The sequence below is a fragment of the Amblyraja radiata genome, chromosome 19 (genome assembly GCF_010909765.2).
Source record: "Amblyraja radiata isolate CabotCenter1 chromosome 19, sAmbRad1.1.pri, whole genome shotgun sequence".
Lineage (NCBI taxonomy): Eukaryota > Metazoa > Chordata > Chondrichthyes > Rajiformes > Rajidae > Amblyraja > Amblyraja radiata.
Genome location: NC_045974.1, coordinates 1,609,495 through 1,621,757, shown reverse-complemented (window position 1 = coordinate 1,621,757; position 12,263 = coordinate 1,609,495).

Genomic DNA, 12,263 nt, shown 5'->3' with positions numbered 1-12,263 from the left:
CTCTCATCCCCCCCCCCCCCCCCCCCCCCCCCCCCATCTTTTAAAAACCATGAACAGATCTGCCTCCACCACCACCCCTGGCAGAATGTTCCACACTCCCTCTGTGTGACAAATTAACTTGTCTCACACAATTAGTTTAGACTTTACCCCTCTCATCTTAAAGCTGTGCCCTCCACTCCAGTATTTGACATCTCCACCCTGGGCTAAAAGATTCTGACTGTCTACCCTATCTATGTTTCTCATCATTTTATATACTTCTATCAGATGTCCCTGTAACACAAGTTCTTTACACATTCCTGTCTGAGTGTATTCTAAAAATCAAATAGCCAACTTAATGTACAGTACAGTATGTTTAAGAAAGAACTGCAGATGCTGGAAAAATCATAGGTAGACAAAAGTGCTGGCGAAACACAGCAGGTGAGGCAGCATCTGTGGAGCGAGACTCGAAACGTCACCTATTCCTTCACTCCACAGATGCTGCCTCACCCGCTGAGTTTCTCCAGCACTTTTGTTGACGTACAGTACAGTATAGAAACATAGAAACTAGAAAATAGGTGCAGGAGTAGAGGCCATTCGGCCCTTCGAGCCTGCACCGCCATTCAATATGATCATGGCTGATCATCCAACTCAGTATCCCGTACCTGCCTTCTCTCCATACCCCCTGATCCCTTTAGCCACAAGGGCCACATCTAACTCCCTCTTAAGTATAGCCAATGAACTGGCCTCAACTACTTTCTCTGGCAGAGAATTCCAGAGATTCACCACTCTATGTGTGAATTTTTTTTTTCTCATCTCGGTCCTAAAAGACTTCCCCCTTATCCTTAAACTGTGACCCCTTGTTCTGGACTACCCCAACATCGGGAACAATCTTCCTGCATCTAGCCTGTCCAACCCCTTAAGAATTTTGTACGTTTTTGTAAGAATGTTTGTAAAGTTAGTACAGTAGTACAGTTAAATCACACACTTTAGAAATAAATCCACTACCATGTAAACAACTATCCATCTGACAATTTACTCATATGTTATTGAGTATTTTAAATAAGTGTTGCTGGTCTTAACTCCAGATTCAATCCACTGTTTATGATCAGCAGCCAGTGCAGGAATGGAACTGAGATCAATAGCTTCCACTAAACACCAGAGGGCGCAATAGATCCAGTTACACCTTATTTCATGTGGACTGCATGGAAACAGGCCCTTCGGCCCAGCGAGTCCATGCTGTCCATCCATCACCCATTCACACTAGTTCTGTGCTATCCCACTTTCTCATCCACTCCCTACACACCAGGGACAATTTACAGAGGCTGATTGACCCACAAACTCGCACGCCTTTGGGATGTGGGATGAAACAGGAGCACCTGGAGCAGGCAGGCAGGCAGGCACGGAAATCGCTATCAAAACATGGGGAGGACACAATTTCTTGGCGGCCGCACGCTTGCACACACACGCGAGGCTTCGGCCGTGGGCCCTGTAGATGGTAACATCGGGAGCTGACCTGGTTGGGGACCGACTCCGAACTCCAGCAACAGCAGCTTCGCCCGGCCCGAATCGTGTGGCTTCTATTGGCCCGTTCACGGGACCTTTCATCGCCCGGCGGGGGCTTCAACATCGGGAGCCTCGATTGCGTCGATGCTGCAGTTTGATTTTAAGCCGCGCCGGGCGCTGAAATGCCCCGCGAACGGGCCGATTCAGCCCTTAGAAAGCGTCTGATAAAGTCTGCATTACAAAACATGGGGGGGGGGGGATTGTCCCCCACCTGTCAAAGCGGGGGGAGGGGAATATGTCGCCCCCCCCCCCCCCGTCCCCCACAGGATTCCCGCCCATCACCGTAGGAAACCCACGCGGTCAGGGGGAGAACGTGCAAACTGTACACAGACAACACCCAAGGTCAGGATCAAACCCGGGTCCCTGGCACCATGAGGCAGCAGCTCTAACGTGCCATCTTCCAATTTTATAATGTCTTGAGATACTACTGTGGATAGTTGGTGCTGAATATGAGGTGTGCAAAATCAATTGATGCGTCGTATCAGGAATAAATCATATTTATACAATAGTGCATTATTTTCATTCACTGACATATTCAGTCATATTATCAATTGTTTTTTCATTCTGTACTAGTGTTGCCTTTCATTAGTTCATTTTGTCCCGGCACTGATACTTTGTTAGTCTCGTTGTATGTAGGCCCCAAATAACAAATGTTTGTCCTAAAAGCGAAGCACTTGTGCAGATCCTGGAAGATGTACCTTTGGAGTTCCACATACAACATCATTGTAATACAGCTTGGCTCAGCGCCATCATGGGTGTTATCTGGTAAATAGCACAGGAACAGGCCCTTCGGCCCACAATGTCTGTGCCAAACATGAAGCCAAGTTAAACCACTCTCCATTCCCTGCACATCCATAGCGACTTCAAAATACGAGGACATTAGCAAGTCGGGCAACATCTGTAGAGGGAATGGACTGACAACATTTCTGGTCAGGACCCTTCTCAGACTAATAGAAGGGGGAGAAAGCTGAAAAAGAGGTGGGCACAGAACAATGCCTTTGACATTTTGGCAGTTAATGTTATTGCTTTAAATTTTCAATCCATGTCCATAATAATATGAAGCAAAATTAAATTTATCCCCCAGAATAGACAAATGTTTTCTGTTACAGCAAATAGATATTCAGCAGAACAACTTGCATTTAAAACCTGTGTTGTTTATCTTACTGTAATAATTGAATCCAATGGAATTCTTTTTTTTTTAATTAAGAAAATGTGTCAGATTGTGTGAGCACAGAGTCTTGTACAAAGTTTCGACCCGAAATGTCACCTATTTCCTTCACTCCATAGATGCTGCCTCACCCACTGAGTTTCTCCAGCATTTTTATCTACCTTCGATTTTTCCAGCATCTGCAGTTCCTTCTTAAACACAGGGTCTTGTACAGTAAGTTTCTGGCGTGAAGCCGAGGGAACATCAGATGGTTGAGATGACAGCTTTCATCCATGAGAGTTAAGTTGTCTGACTTTAAACCAGAAATACATTTTAGTCTTTATGTTGTATGGATGCAATTACCCCATTAACACTGTGGGTGGAGTCTGCCCACATCCAGTTTATACTGACAGGATTCTGCAGTTGCTGTGAATTAGTGTGTTTACGTCAAACACTCATTCAGAGTGGAGAAAAGAAGGAAAATCACAATCGCCTGTGTGCAGTGGGGAAAGGCACTCTCCCATCTACACAAACCTTTGTATCCTGAAATCTTGCAGATAACAAGAGGGGCCACAGCAGTTTGTTGAAAACTGAACGATGCTAACTTAAAATAGTTTGTTAAAATAATAATAAGTGCACTATTTTGTTAATAATTAACCAAATAACCAACAGCAAAGTTGGGGTCCACAAAGAGTTGTGCCAAAATTTGGCAACTTTAATGTAGGAACTTTAATAACGAAATACTGTAAGAAAATAGTTGAGGATAAATGTGTGGGGCAAGTTCTTTTACCCAGGGGGTGGTGGGTGCCCGTAACATGCTACCAGGGTGGTGGAGGCAGATATGATAGTGATGTTTAAGAGGCTTGCAGATTGGGGAACAGATATAGAAGGGTCTCGACCCGAAAAGTCACCCATTCCTTCTATCCAGAGATGCTGTCTGTCCCGCTGAGTTACTCCAACATTTTGTGTCTATAGTTGATTAGTTTAGTTTAGTTTATTGTCATGTGTACTGAGGTACAGTGAAGAGCTTTCCCTGCTGATACGCAAGGAATAGGAGGATATGGATTAGGTGCAGGCAGAGGAGATGGTGTTTAGCATGGGCATTGTGGGCCGAAGGGCCTGTTCCTGCGCTGTGCTGTTCTATGCTCTATTTGATGCTCTGCTATGACAACTCATTGGCCATCACATGTCCCACTGAATGCTTCACTCCAGCAATGTCTGACACAAATAAGCTCAATGTTAAGAATCGTGTACATTTTAAGGTTTTGAAACGTATTATTTTTCATGTTCATAAGTGTAGGGGGCGCTGTCCTGTGCATGGCTGCCCAGCCAGCAGCTGTCTGTCTTTACATCTTTTTATTTTTTATTTTAGTTAGTTAAGTGTTTTGTTTGGAGGTCTAGACTTTTTTATGTGGGGGTGGGGGGGGGGGGGGGGGGGGAAACTACCTTTCAGGGTCCCTACCTGGTCGGAGAGGCAGCTTTTCTCCAGGCTGCAGCTTCGACCCGTCCTCGCGGCCTACCAGCGGGCCTGGAGCGGCGTTTCCTGTCGGGGACCGCCCAGAACCTCGGCTTCGGCGGCGGCACAGTGCTGGAGCGCTATCGTGGAGCGGGCGATGCCTTGCCCGGGTCGCCACGCTGGAGCTCCGGTGAGCTGAAGTTCGCTGAGGAAAACATCGCGGAGCTGCGGGGCTGTGGAGCGACCAGCTGCGGGCGGCGGCGCTGAACTTACACCGGGAGCCTGGGATCTCTAGATGAGATCGCCAGTTGTGGAGCTCCAACCGACGCGGCCTTGTTGGCTCCGGAAGCCGCGGCCTCCAGTACGGAAGCGGCCGTTCCAGGGTTCCCAGGCCGCTGGGAGGACTCTCCCGACGCCGGAGCAACATCACCCGGCGAGATCGGCCTGGAACATCGGGCCTCCGTAGAGGCAACTGTGGAGGCCTCAATAGGCCCGACTATGGGTGAACTGGGGTTGGGGACTGGACTTTGTGCCTTCCCTCATAATGGGAACCATTGTGGGGGGATGTTCTTTATGTTTAAAACTCTTATTAATGTTATGTCTGTATTCCTTCTTTATGTGCTGCAAAATGGCAAGAAGCATTTCACTTCACTACACCTAGGTGTATGTGAATGTGACCAATAAAATACCTTTGATAGGAGCAGAATTAGGCCATTCGGCCCGTCAAGCGGACTCCACCATTCAATCATGGCTGATCTCTCTTCACACTGTGTTTTTGATTTTCTGTTTTTGGATTGAATTCTGTTTTTAATTTGTGTCATTGTGATGTCTTTAATTACTTGTTTTACTCCGATTATATGTTTTTATTCCGATTACTATGTAAGGTGTCCTTGAGATTTTGTATGAAAGGCGCCCATTAAATATAAAATTTATTATTATTATTATTATCTATCTCTCCCTCCTAACCCTATTCCCCTACCTTCTCCCCGTAACCCCTGACACCCGTGCTGATCAAGAATCTATCTATCTCTGCCTTAAACATGTCATAATTCGGGAGGTGATCCTCACTGTCAAGGCCAATGTTGATGCCTTGTGTGGCTGATCCACCATCCTGAATCTAGTTAAAATGGTCCCGTAATCACGTGTTTCCCAATGAATTGTCTGGGAATGCATAGGTTTAGATCTACGTAGATACATAGACAATAGGTGTAGGAGCAGGCCATTCGGCCCTTCGAGCCAGCACCGCCATTCAATGTGATCATGGCTGATCATCCCCAATCAGTACCCCGTTCCTGCCTTCTCCCCATATCCCCTGACTCCGCTATTTTTAAGAGCCCTATCTAGCTCTCTCTTGAAATAAATTTTATCCAAACGTCTCTCCCAGATGCGATAAATGTTTGTTTCAAAACGCTAATATAACACATTCATTTGTAGGATGTACAAAGTTGAATAAATTTTGGAGTGATATATTTGATATATTTACAAAGCTCTTCAAGTCAAGAATAGAAACCAAAATGGAATGGATTATATTTGGAATAATAGGAGAAGATACCAATTTAAATAAAGACCAAAATGTTTTTTTTAATTATGGGTTAATAATTGGAAAGAAATTGATACTTAAATTTTGGAAAAATACAACCATACCAACTGTTAAAATGTGGATTAGGAATATGATGGACATAGCACGCCTTGAAGAAATGAGACTCCGACTAATAGATAAATATGACTAATTCTTAAGGAGTTGGTCTCCTTTTATCGACTTTTTGGAATCATGTGATGCAGCGGTACCATAAGGATTGCTGATTTCAGTTCATGACGTGGATAGATCTACATCTCCGAATATAGATTTGAAAAATTCTCTTTTAAGGGGCCTTCTCTTCTATTTCTACTTTCCACCTTTTCTTTTTTATTTTATTTTTTTATTTTTATTTTTTATATCCACACTTCACATTTTTCTACTCTCTACCATCTATTTTTCCACTCTTTCCCCTTTCTATTGTTTTCTTTTTCTTGTCTTGCTTACTTCCTTCTCATAACATAAAACTAGAGGTTGTACATAGAATGGATTGCGGTATGACATAGTTGGCATCTAAAATTAGGTGCCACTGTATTGTTTTGTATTGTATTAACTTCTAATAAAATAAACAAAAACAAAAAAAAGAAAAAAAAAAAGAAAGTATCCAGAGAAGCGGACTCCACCACCATCTGAGGCAGAGAATTCCATAGACTCACAACACTCTGTGAGAAAAAGTGTTTCCTCATCTCCGTTCTAAATGGCTTACCCCTTATCCTTACTTCTTATAATTAATATTTAACTGTTTCCTTGAAGGCAAACACAAACAGCATATCCTACAACTGACCATGACAACGTATTTCAACAAGGTTATGGTAGAGTTATTGTTGAAGGGTTTTTTTTTACATTTCACCCATTCTTTCCCCACACAACTCATCACCACTTGCTCCTCTGTTGAAGGCTCTCTCCAGTATTGTATTCAGCATATATATGCCCAGACTGATTGAAGACAGCTTGCTTCACTCTGTCTGACCATTAACTAATACTGAGCCTGGACCACTGGTGGGTATTGGAGAGACAAGGAACTGAGGGAAACTTGAATCTTGACGTTATATTTGGCACGGACATGGTGGGCCCAAGGACATGTTACTGTCCTGTACTCTTCTATGTTCTATGATGTGTTCAACAGATGCTCCGTACAAACCAACCTCTCCCGATGACTTAAACCCGCAAGCCTAGGTAACACGGATATTAACTTGAATGAGGCCGAAATCTCACACTATTTCTCCAGGTACAAAGGAAGACAGTTGAGATTATTGGGGGGGGGGGGGGTGGCATCATCACAACGTTGCTGCAAGAGGTTCTCAGAATATTTGCTGAATCTCTGGTGCTTTATCAATGGCATTTCATCCATTAGGGAGAATGTACTTGTATAGAGAGGTGCAGAGCAGTTACATGAGGAGAGCGTGTGTTTTAAGTGGAGACCCTTCTTCAGACTCACTGATATCCAGCACCCATATGCAATTCCATTGAACTGTGACAATAGAGAAACTGCAGATGCTAGAGTCTTGAGTCTGAAGAGGGGACTTGACCCGAACCTATTCCTTCCACAGATGCTGCCTGGTGCGCTGGGTTCGTCCAGCACTTTGTGTTTTGTACTAGTGTGTAACTTAAATTAATACAAATCAAAACGAATATGGACCAGCCTGATCTGATCTTCCCCACGTGGAAATATTAAGTACTGCGCCCAACACTGTCCTGACTGTCTCCACTCTCAGGCAGAACACCAGGCCTGCATCACTCGCTCTGCCTCTTTCACCCTCTGCACACCTGCCATCTAACTGGAAGAATGTTCTTAAAGCTCACCCTACCTTGTGCAGAGGAGGAGTTGGGCTCAGCAGCGCCCAAAACCATTCTAACTCCGTCACATTCACATCAACGTAGTGTTAAATTAGACCCACCTCGCGTTTATTTTGAACTGCTGGCAAAAGTGATATTTCACTGAGTTGCAATTAAGACAATTAATTGCAACTCCTCTTCCGCGGAAAAAACAAGCGTCGAGTGGTTCAGCAAAATATTTGAATGACAAGTTTGTCTCGGGGTAGTTGTATGCATTGTAACAATTTGACATTGTCTCGTTTTATTCGCTCTCCCATCCCAATCCAACCACGGCGTGGAGCAATGGTGTCGGAATGTATTTATTTGAACCAGTAATGTATTTAATTGAATAATCCTTTGACGAATCACAGTCTACTGTGGCGAGGCTATGGCAGGATTATACATTATTATTATTTTTCCCCTCAAGTTTAGCAACGATAACAGTCGAGGCATCCAACTGAAATAAGGCTGGGGTTTTACTTTTAAAAAGTACATCTGTGATACCGCAATGGGAAACAAGCAGCGGTTATTATTGTGTTTCCCCTAAATAGAGTCATGCAGCACGAGAACAGGCCCTTCGGCCCACCTAGTCCATGCCGGTCAAGGTGCCACGTCTACGCTCGTCCCACCTGCCCGCGTTTGCCCCATGTCCATCTAAACCTTTCCTATCCATCTACCTGTCTGAATGTCTCCCGTTAAAGATAAAGTGAAATGCGTTTATATTTACTACAAGAGGTTTGCAAACAGTGTAACAGTGTGAAATCAAAGAGGTATTGACATTAGACACAGAACGCTGGAGTAACTCAGCGGGACAGGCAGCATCTCTGGAGAGAAGGAATGGGTGACGAGCCTTCTTCAGAATTAAGTCTGATTCTGTCTGAAGAAGGGTCTCGGCCCGAAACCTCACCTGTCCCTTCTCTCCAGAGATGCTGCCTGTCCCGCTGAGTTACTCCAGCATGTTGGGTCTATCTTCGATTTAAACCAGCATCTGCAGTTCCTTCCTGCACGTCTGAAGAAGGTGTTGTGGAGAAAAGTGCTGGAGAAACTCAGCGGATGCAGCAGCATCTATGGAGCGTTGCCTATTTCCTTCAGGGTTCCCACACCACCACCGTTATTGACATTGTGTCGCTTGCACTTAAACCGCTACAAATGATTCAATTGTAATTTCATCAGGTAATCGTTCCCCGCGTTAGATTGCTACCCTTGATTGCAAGAAGATAAAACGGCCTGACGTGTTATGAGAATGTCTCTAAAGCAGATCAGACAAGAATGGGTCTATGAAAAATAAGTTTCATAGAATGGTTCTGTAGCAACTACTTTCTAGGTTTTAGTTTCACGCCTGCGATCACCGCACAGATATTTCATTCTTTTCAAATTATGAGTGAACATGGTTCTATTAACATGGACAGCGTTGAATGAATTCACAATTCGTTTTATATAATAATGTAGATTCACTGCGGGAAGTTTTCATGCGCGCAGTCTCGGAGTTTTGATATTAATATGGTGATAAAACGACACAAAGTGGTGGAAAGTCAGGCCGCGTCGCTGGAGGACATGGAAACATAGAGAATAGGTGCAGGGGTGGGTTCGGCCCATCGAGCCAGCACCGCCATTCAATATGATGATGGCTGATCATCCTGAATCTGTACCTTGTTTCTGCTTTCTCCCCATATCCATTGATTCCGTGGACATGACAGGTGATGATCCGGGTTGGGACCCTTCCTCAGACTGATTGTGGGGGGGAGCAGGAAGAGAAGAGGGGCCGGGCAAAGCCTGCCAAGTGATATGTGCATACAGGTGTGTGTGTGTGTGGGGGGAATCATTTGTAGCGGTTTAAGTGCAAGATGAGGCTTGAAATAGATGTCCCCGTGTCTAATAGCCACAGGGTGATACAGCGTGGAAACAGACCCAGATCAACATGTCCCATCTACACTAGTCCCACCTGCCTGCGTTTGGCCCATATCCCTCCAAACCCGTCCTATCCATGTACCTGTTTAATTGTTTATTAAACATTGCGATAGTCCCAGCCTCAACTACCTCCTCCAGCAGCTCGTTCCATACACCCACCACACCAAATATAAATCATAACCGCTCCGCTCGCCTGCTGTTATTAACACGGACTGAGATTTCAGCATCAAATGTTGAAAACTCTACTTTAAAGCATACGTAAGGAACGTTGGCCAACCTGCCCGCGTCTGGCCCATACCCCCCATACCCCCACCCCCCCAAAACCGTTCCTATCCATGTGTGTTCTCCAGAGATGCTGCCCACGACTACGTTGCGATGGGGCTGAATGAGTCTAAAGAAGGCTCCAGACCTGAAGCGTTACCTATCCATGTTCCCCAGAGACACTGCCCGACCCGCCGAGTTACTCCAGCACTCTGTGTCTATATTAGCTGCGATAGGGCTATTTATTTAACTTCAAGCAGTGTGCAGGTCACCTGATGGTCCAGTTGTGGCGAGGCACGAACTGCCGGTCAAAATGTCCACAGTGGAGCGGCGTAAAATCCTCGCGCCCGTGTTGAGAGTGTATTCCCGCAGAACGGATCGACTTGTCCATGTCTTCAAGCCCATTTTCTCCGTTTAACCTCTGGTGGACTTTCAGAGGAACAATCTACCAGAATAATACGATCAGTGCTGGGGGAGGGGGGAGCATAAAGTCCATGTTTCAAGTGTAAAATATCCTGCGAGGAAAATTTGAAACCACTCCACAATGCGCGTTTAAAAATATAACCGCCGGAACATTAACTCCTTGGGCACCTCCTTGTAATAAGTCAACAGTTTGCCCAGCGCCGACAGAATCTGACACACTGCAAAATGTTGTTTTTTGAATTTAGGAGTAACCAGTCGGTGCAAGCGTGTATTACTCTAAAACAATACACTTTAATGATCGGGTCTTGTCCAAACTTAGCTCGGACAAAACTGAACATTTAAGGATAAGGGGGAATTTTTAAGGACAAGGGGGAAATCTTTTAGGACCGAGACGAGAAAAACATTTTTCACACAGAGAGTGGTGAATTTGTGGAATTCTCTGCCACAGAAGGTAGTTGAGGCCAGTTAATTTAAGAGGGAGTTAGATGTGGCCCTTGTGGCTAAAGGGATCAGGGGGTGTGGAGAGAAGGGAGGTACAGGATACTGAGTTGGACGATCAGCCATGATCATATTGAATGGCGGTGCAGGCTCGAAGGGCCGAATGGCCTACTCCTGCACCTATTTTCTATGTTTCTATGTTTCTATTAATAGCCCATTATCTGTTATTTACACTTTAACAGTTTAGTTTATTTATTCGTGTGTGTATATATTTATACAATGGTATACGCTAATCTGTTCTGTAGTCAATGCCTACTATGTTCTGTATTGCTGAAGCAAAGCAAGAATTTCATTGTCCTATCAGGGACACATAACAATAAACTCTCTTGAATCTTGAACCTCACATTGGAAGTCGGCAAACCATGTATGTCGGTGGAGAATATCCCAGATGACAGTTGATCTGAGAGAGGGGGATCAAATGATGAGGTTGATACGCTGTTCATTTTTTGTCGCCCTACTTTAAGAAAGGGGAGTCGTTAACATAGATAGGACGCAGAGAAGGTAGACAAAAGTGCTGGAGAAACTCAGCGGGTGCAGCAGCATCTATGGAGCGAAGGAAATAGGCAACGTTTCGGGCCGAACCCCTGAAGGAAATAGGCGTCGTTTCGGGCCGAAACCCGGAAGGGTTTCGGCCCGAAACGTTGCCTATTTCCTTCGCTCCATAGATGCTGCTGCACCCGCTGAGTTTCTCCAGCACTTTTGTCTACCTTCGATTTTCCAGCATCTGCAGTTCCTTCTTAAACGCAGAGAAGATTTACAGGGATGTTGCCAGGACTCGAAGGCCTGAGCTATAGGGACAGGCTAGGACATTTTTTCTCCTTGGAGTGCAGGTTCTGGGGTGATCGTGTCGAGGTGTATAAGACCACGAGGGGAATAGATAGGGCGAATGCACAGTATTTTACCTCGAGTAGTGGAATCAAGAAACATAGAAAATAGGTGCAGGAGTAGGCCTTTCGGCCCTTCGAGCCTGCACCGCCATTCAATATGATCATGGCTGATCATCCAACTCAGTATCCTGTACCTGCCTTCGCCCCTTACCCCCTGATCCCTTTAGCCACAAGGGCCACATCGAACTCCCTCTTAAATATAGCCAATGAACTGGCCTCAACTAGCCACAACTGGCAGAGAATTCCACAAATTCACCACTCTCTGTGTGAAAATGTTTTTCTCATCTCGGTCCTAAAATACTTCCCCCTTATCCTTAGACTGTGACCCTTGTTCTGGACTTCCCCAACATCGGGAACAATCTTCCTGCATCTAGCCTGTCTAACCCCTTAAGAATTTTGTAAGTTTCTATAAGCCCCCCCCCCCCCCTCCCCCCCTCCCTCCTCAATCTTCTAAATGCTAGCGAGCTAGAACTAGGGGGCAAGAAACTATAGGTTTTAGGTGAGAGAGGCAAGATTGAACAGGAACCTGAGCGGCAACTTTTCTCCACATAGATGGTAGTGGGTGGATGGAACGAGCTGCCAGAGGAGGTAGTTGAAGCAGATACTATAACTCTCTGCCACAGAAGGTAGTTGAGGCCAGTTCGTTGGCTATATTTAAGAGGGAGTTAGATGTGGCCCATGTGGCTAAAGGGATCAGGGGGTGTGGAGAGAAGGCAGGTACGGGATACTGAGTTCGATGATCAGCCATGA